The sequence below is a fragment of the Oryctolagus cuniculus genome, chromosome 17 (assembly GCF_051225735.1).
Source record: "Oryctolagus cuniculus isolate XC-2025 breed Fujian yellow rabbit chromosome 17, ASM5122573v1, whole genome shotgun sequence".
Taxonomy (NCBI): domain Eukaryota; kingdom Metazoa; phylum Chordata; class Mammalia; order Lagomorpha; family Leporidae; genus Oryctolagus; species Oryctolagus cuniculus.
In genome coordinates, this window is record NC_142883.1 from 66,162,491 (window position 1) to 66,170,055 (window position 7,565).

Below are 7,565 nucleotides of genomic sequence, written 5' to 3' on the forward strand. Positions count from 1 at the left end.
TATACATTTTATGAAAGGGATTCTTTCCTTGATTTTTCTTTCAGCAAGATCATTATTGGTGTATAAAAATTCTCTTTTTATATGTTGACTTTGTAGCCTGTGACTTTACAATATTGCTTCTCCAGTTGTAACTGATTTTTGGAATTTTCTATGTACAATACCATGTCATCCACAAACATGGATATTTTGATTCCTCTTTTCTGGTTTTTATGGCCTTTATTTTTTTATATTGAGTAAGAGTGGTGAAAATGAATGGCCTTGTCTTGTTCCGTATTTTAGAGAAATGAGTTCAGGTTTTCCACATTTAATATGAAATTTGCTGTTAGACTGTAATCTGTTGCCTTTATCATTTTCAGGGATGTCTCTTGTATACCTAGTTTGTTAAGAATTCTTATTATGAAGGGGCGTTGAATCTTATTAAATACTTTCTCTGCATCTCTTTCAGTGAAAGATTGTGCATGGTTTTTGTTCTTCATTCTGTTAGTCTGACTTAGGATGCTTATTGATTTCCAAATGTTGAGCCACTCTTTGATCTCTTGGATAATCTCTCTTGAATATGATGTATGATCTTTTTTTTAAAAAGATTTATTTATTTGAAAATCAGAATTACACAGAGAGAGAGAGGCAGAGAAAGAGAGAGGTCTTCCATGTGCTGGTTCACTCCCCAGATGGCCACAATGGCTGGAGCTGCACTGATCCGAAGCCAGGAGCCAGGAGCTTACCCTGGGTCTCCCACGCAGGTTCAGATGCCCAAGGACTGAGCCATCTTCTACTGCTTTTCCAGGCCATAGCACAGAGCTGGATTGAAATTAGAGAAGCTGGGACTCAAACTGGCACCCATATGGGATTCTGGCACTGTAGTCAGCAGCTTTACTTGCTATGCCACAGTGCCAGCCCCATGGATCATCTTTTATATGTAGTGCTGGATTTAGTTTGCTAATATGGTGTTGGAATTTATTGCATCTATGTTCATCAAGACTATTGATCTGTAGTTTGCTTTTTATGTTGTGTCTTTGTTTAGATCTGGTATCAGAATAATATTGGCCTCATATAAGGGGTTTGACAGAGTGCCTTTCTTTTCAGTATTTTTGGAATAATATTGTATTGGTCTCTCTTTAAATATTTTGTATATTGCATTGTATTGTAAATATATTATATATTGTATTGGTCCCTCTTTAAATATTTTGGAGAATTCAATATTAAAACCTTCAGATCTTGAAACTTTCACTCATGTAAGTTCTTACATTCCTCCTTCAGTCTCATTGCTTGCCATATGTCTGTTCAGATTTTTTATATCTCCTTACTACAATCTTGGTAGGTCATATATATCCAGGGATTTATCCATTTCTTCAAGGTTGTTAGCATTTAGCTGTTCACAGTGGTTGCTTATGATCCTCTGTATTTGTGTAGTGTCAGTTGTAACATCTTTTATCTCTTATTATTTTAGTTTTTCTTTTTGTTAGTTTGTCTAAAGGTTTGCCTATTTTGTTTCATTTTGTTGCTCTTTTATTTTTGTTACAGTTTCATTAATTTCTGTTCTGATGTCATTTCTTGCTTCCTGGTAATTTTGGGTTTGGTTTGTCATTGTTTTCTAAGCCCTTGACTTCCATCATTACATTGTTAATTTGACATTCTTTTGTTTTTCTGGTATAAGCTCTGTTGCTATAAACTGTGTTCTTAACACTGCTTTTTCTATATTCCACAGATTTTGATATGTTATATTTGCATTCTCGTTTCTTTCAAGACACTTCCTGATTTCCTGTTTTATTTTTTCAATTGGCTAGTGTTCAGTAGCTTGCAATTTAATTTTTATGTTTATAAAATTTCTGTTGTTTTTGTAATTTTATTCCTTTGTTTTCTGAAGAGATAAATGTATAATTTCATTTTTTAAAGATTTTCTTTATTTGACAGGCAGTGTTAGAGAGAAAGATCTTATCCATTGGTTCACTCACCAAATACCCAAAATGGCCAGAGCTAGGCCTACCCACAACCAGGAGCCAAGAGCTTCTTCTGGTCTCCAGTGCAGCTGCAGGAACCTAAGCACTTCAGTTGTTTTCCACTGCTTTCCCAGCCCTTAAACAGGGAACTGGATTGGAAGAGGATCAGTGGGGCCATGAACTGGTGCCATAGGCACAGGCTTAGTCTACAATGCCACTGCTCCAGCCCCTGTAATTTGCACTTTTATTCAACATTGAATTAACAATATTTACCTCACTAAAAATAAGCTGCAAAGTCATAGTAATAAGCTGTACAGATGCATTAGAATTTATTTAATCTGGCTGTTCCTACAGAATGCCTGTTTTTCCTTTGCCTCAGTTTTTGGTTATTATAATATATAATGCTGAAATCAATATACTTTCCTATAAATGTATGGCATGGTGGGTCAAACCGCCAGCTGCAATGTGGGCATCCCATATTGGTGCTGGTTAACATCCTTGCTGCTCCACTCCCAATCCAGATTTTTGCTAATGGCCTAAGAAAAGCAGAGGAAGATGGCCCAAATGCTTGGGCCCCTGACACTCACTTGGGACACTGGATTAAACTCCTGGCTTTGCACTGGCCCAGGCTTGACTTGTAGCAGCCATTTTGGGAGTAAACTGGCAGATAGAAACTCGATCTCACTGTACTGCTTTGTAATTCTGGCTTTCAAGTGAATAAATTTTTAAAAGAAAAAATAAAAACCACATGCAAATTGTACATGTTTATAAAGCAGTATGTAATGGGCAAACAAAATCCTTAATGCCAAGTCATTGGAAGGAATGTTTCTCACATCAATTTTTCTGTCTTTTTATCTTGCCTGTGGATTTTGTTTAAACTTTGTGTAGTCAAGGTTATCAGTCATTTCCTCTCTTCTGAGCTAAAGCCCAAAATACCTTCTGACAGGATCACATCAATTGTGCGAGTCCCTCTAGGGCTCAGTTCCACAGCCCAGGCCGCCCGCCCACAGGACTTTCTGGTCCATGAGGCTACGCGGCTCTAGGCGCCCCTGACAGGCTGCTCTGGTGAGATCCAGGACCTCAGACCTGGGGACTGGCCCGCGTGGCCGAGGTCACGAGGGAGGTGCCCCCTCAGGGAGCCGGCCCTCGTGCAGTTGGGGGCAGTTGCGCTGGAGAGAGCTCCAAGGCAGATGACCAGGGCCTCGCGGGATGTCCCCTACTTGTCCAGCGAGGTGGAGGTGGTCCAGGTCCGTACACCTTTGAGCTCCTGTCAGTTGGTCAGCTCTGTCCCATGTGCGTTAGCGCCAATTGTCAAGCGCCCCCCATCGTCCACTTTTATATCGTCTAATGAGGTTAGCCAAGCGGCGGGTCTGGAGGGGGAGGTGGGGGTGGAGAGTGGGGGACCAACGGACGCTCTGAAGGTTACAGTTGGGGCTGATTAACCGGGTACATGGTCGCAGTTAGCGGTTGGATGGATGATAGTGTGCGGCTTGCTTTTGTAAAATAATGCTTACTGTAATTCATTTTCTTTACTTAGAAGTTATAGTGATTAATATACCGATACTAATGTATGTAATCACATATACGAAGATATATTGAATATAAGTAACAAATATACAATGTATAAATGTTAGTATTTATATCAGAATATTAGAATATTATTTTTCTAATATTATAAATATTAGAAACCTACAGAGGCAGAACCTGCAGCTATGGAGAGTTGACTGTATTGTTCAAAACCTGTAGCCCTCATTGAACAGGTAAGCTTAAGTCATTCCTTCTACCACAAACACCATTTAGCTCTAAGTGTTTGATAGAAACCAGTGAGTGTGTATTGCACTGTATGAGAAACAAGCCCACCTGAGCCCTCCCAAAGGATGGACTCAGAAGCATGAAGGAAGCAGAAGGCAAGGTGTTTATTGATACTTGGTAATTTTTTTAAAAAAAGATTTACTTATTTATGGCCAGCGCCGCAGCTCAATAGGCTAATCCTCCACCTGCAGCGCCTGCACACTGGGTTCTAGTCCCGGTCAGGGCACCGGATTCTGTCCTGGTTGCCCCTCTTCCAGGCCAGCTCTCTGCTATGGCCCAGGGGTGCAGTGCAGGATGGCCCAAGTGCGTGGGCCCTGCACCCACATGGGAGACCAGGAGAAGCACCTGGCTCCTGGCTTCAGATTAGCATGATGTGCTGGCTGCAGCGCGCGGGCCGCAGCTGCCATTGGAGGGTGAACCAACGGCAAAGGAAGACCTTTCTCTCTGTCTCTCTCACTGTCCACTCTGCCTGTCAAAAAAAAATGATTTACTTATTTATTTATGGGTCAAAGTTACAGAGAGAGGGAGACACAGAGAGAAAGGTCCTCCATCTGCTGGTTGTTTCCCCAAATGGCTGCAATGGCCAGAGCTGGGCCAATCTGTAGCTAGGTGCCAGGAGCTTCTTCTGGATCTCCCATGTGGGTGCAGGGACCCAAAGACTTGGACCATCATCCACTGCTTTCCCAGGTGCCTTAGAAAGGAGCTGGATCAGAAGTGGAACAACTGGGACTTGAACCAGAGCCCATATGGAAAGCCAGGGTGCAGATTAACTGACTGTGCTTCAGTGCTGGCCCTGTGTGAACCAGCACACAGAAGATCTCTTTCTCTATATGTCTCCCTCTCCAGCTCTGTAACTGTGCCTTTGAAATTAGTAAGTCTTTAAAAAGGGTGCAAGGAGAGAAGAAGAATGGAATGAGCATGATGCCCATGCTCTTGGGGTGCAGAGTGAAGAGTTTCAACACATGTTTAGGAATAGCAAGTAGTTTTTTGCTGTGTTTGTTCTGTCCCCAATCTGTTAGCTGAACTGCTTTTTTCTTTCTCCAAGATTATAAATACATTAAGGGCATCTTAGAAATGTATCAGTTTCCAGGCGTAAGACAAAAGAAGAATTTTATACTAGCATTCTCCTACTTATTCCTACTGACATAAAAGGCAGAGACAAGGAAAAACAATGAGCCCACCTAGAAGATTTAGGATATAACATTCCAGGTCTGGGGCTTTTCCATGTCCCTGGGAAGTCTCCAGATTCCCACCTTGCTGTCCAGCCCCACAGGGCTGCCATCTTACCTGGTGCACATGTGTACTGCCTCCAGGGTAACTTCAGAACCCAGAGTGAAGTCAGCCAGCTCCAGCCACCCGCATTGGCACCCAAGTCTCTGAGCCCCAAGGGTAATTCAAATTATTTTCCCTCTGGTGAACATCTTTGGAATGAATGGCCAGTGGCCAGCTCCTCATTAAGAGTGAGGTTCCTGTAGTCAGGGCAGGTTCAGTGACAAGGTCTTAGTGATTGGTGTTAGCTAAGAGCTGCTTGGGTGTCTATGCCCCAAGCTTGCTAGTAGGGGAGCAGAGGATCCAGTAGCCCAAGGACAAACATATTAAATATGTGTGTGTTAGATTACATGTTTTTTTTGACAGGCAGAGTTAGACAGTGAGAGAGAGACAGAGAGAAAGGTCTTCCTTTTTCCGTTGGTTCACCCCCAAAGTGGCTGCTACGGCTGGTGCATTGCGGCTGGCGCGCTTCACCAACCCGAAGCCAGGAGTCAGGTGCTTCTCCTGGTCTCCCATGGGGTGCAGGGCCCAAGCACCTGGGCCATCCTCCACTGCACTCCTGGGCCACAGCAGAGAGCTGGACTGGAAGAGGAGCAACTGGGACAGAATCCGGTGCCCCGACCGGGACTAGAACCCATTGTTCTGGCGCCGCAGGCGGAGGAATATCCTAGTGAGCCATGGAACTGGCGGTTTACATGTTTTTAAAGTATTTTTAAATTTTAAAAATTTATATAAATGGAACAAATTTTGTGTATTTCATACACACAGTTTAAGAACATAATGCCACTTCCCAAAGGAAGCCTTGATGCTTATGACGCCATGCTAGCCAGAAGGGTATGGGAAGGCCCAGTAGACAGTGATTAAGTATCTCTGTGTTGTGTATATTATTAATTCATTTGTATTTGTACACTTATAAACGTGTGTATTTGGCAGTCATAGGCTTATTTCTGTTTGTATTATTTTTATATGTCTTTGTATATATAAGTAAACATATTGATACATGTTGTGTGTAAGTAGACATTTCTGCAAATAATGACAGTAACATTTCTTCCCTCTTAGAATGTCGAAGTCTCCCAGATGTGAAATTACAGCTATATAGGTAAAGGAAATTTATTTATATTTTATAGACATATCTGAGTATTTATGCAGTTAAATATATGTCTTTAAGGATTCACTCAATATTTTCTTACATTTCCCTGTGTGGATATAGGTAAGTATTTGTCTAAGATTGTCATTTTTGCTATGGACATAATACAAGCTTTAACCTCCCATTGGTGAACCACGGCCCTACTGAGGTTGTAGGGACTTTTGGCTGACTGCAGCCATAGATGTAAAACTGGCTCTTGGCCTTGTGCTTGGGTAGTTTGTGTCCATAGTTTCCTCCAGTGGTTGGGACATACCTCAATCCATCAGTGGAAGAGCTCACATTAGTCACACCTCATGCATCCATTTGGGAAGGCCCAACCCGTGACCTCTAACCCAGTGACATTGGTCTGTCTTGGCCCCAGAAGGTCTGGAATTCTAGGTGTATATAAGTGTGTCAGTATCAGACAGTTCTGGAGAAATCTGGGGATGCCCTACAGATCAGGTTGAGGAGAAAAGCAGAGATATTTTCAAACTCAGTTTACAGATCATAAAATCTACCTTGTATTTTGTAGCTTTTTGGAGATAACTTTTGTACATATTTTGCTAGACCTGTGACTATTTTTGTGTGGTCCAGTAAATGGCATTTGGTAACATTTAAATTCCAGTTGTTCTCTGCAGGTGTAAAGCACATCAGGAGGCACTGGCACACTAACAGTGTCTTTGCTTCTTTTGGTCTCCATCTGCAATGACGCATGCACAGGTTACTCACTGCTCCCCAACTCCTTGGGTAATTGGGAAGTCAGGACCTGAAATCTGTGACTACTGATGAGCAGCGATTCATCTGGCGTCCAGCAGGGGGCAGCAGGCAAAAAGTCAACAATTGTGAGCGTCCTGCACCGTGGGCAAGCGGCCTGGAGGTGGTGCCCAAAAGCCCCTTGGCTGTGCTGTTCGTGCCGCACGTGCGTCCCTCCTGAAGAGCACACCCTTGGTTCCTTTCCTTGCAGCCTGAGGCTCCTGACTGTGGCGCTGATGCCTGAGGAGGGAAATAGCCGCAGAGAAGCTCTCGTTTTCCAGGATGTTCTCAGGTGGGTGATTCTTCACTGTCTCACTTCATATTTTAGCCAAATTTACTACACAAATGTATCTATCAACGAAGGGTATAATGGGTGGACATCAGGTCAGGCTATGAAGTTGTTATGGAATCAGGACTGTTTCAGGGAAAAATCCTGACAGACTCCAAGGGCCTTTCACCCTGTGTAGCCTTCAGTGAGTGGGGCCTTTCCCTGGCTCTGTGAAGTCCCCAAACACCCACTCTCCACTGGCAGCCAGGCTGAGTTCTCCTTTAGACATCTGAGCTCATGCCTACATGCACTGCTGCCATGGTCACCTCAGAACACAGAATGAGGGAATGTTCTCCAGGGAGGGGCCCAGCTGCAGCCACCCCTGTGGCACCTGAGAACC

The 7,565-nt window shown here is 43.2% G+C and overlaps 1 protein-coding gene across 1 annotated transcript in view; it reads left to right on the top strand.

Moving 5' to 3' along the window:
• The window catches only part of LOC108176055 (uncharacterized), a 49,118-nt gene extending 41,813 nt beyond the window's left edge, over window positions 1-7,305 (top strand). Inside the window, exons 4-6 of the mRNA XM_089317028.1 lie at window positions 3,623-3,697; window positions 6,078-6,117; window positions 6,865-7,305. The gene's annotated coding sequence lies outside the window, so the exon portion shown is untranslated. The remainder of the gene's footprint in view (window positions 1-3,622; window positions 3,698-6,077; window positions 6,118-6,864) is intronic.
• Window positions 7,306-7,565: the final 260 nt, after the last annotated feature.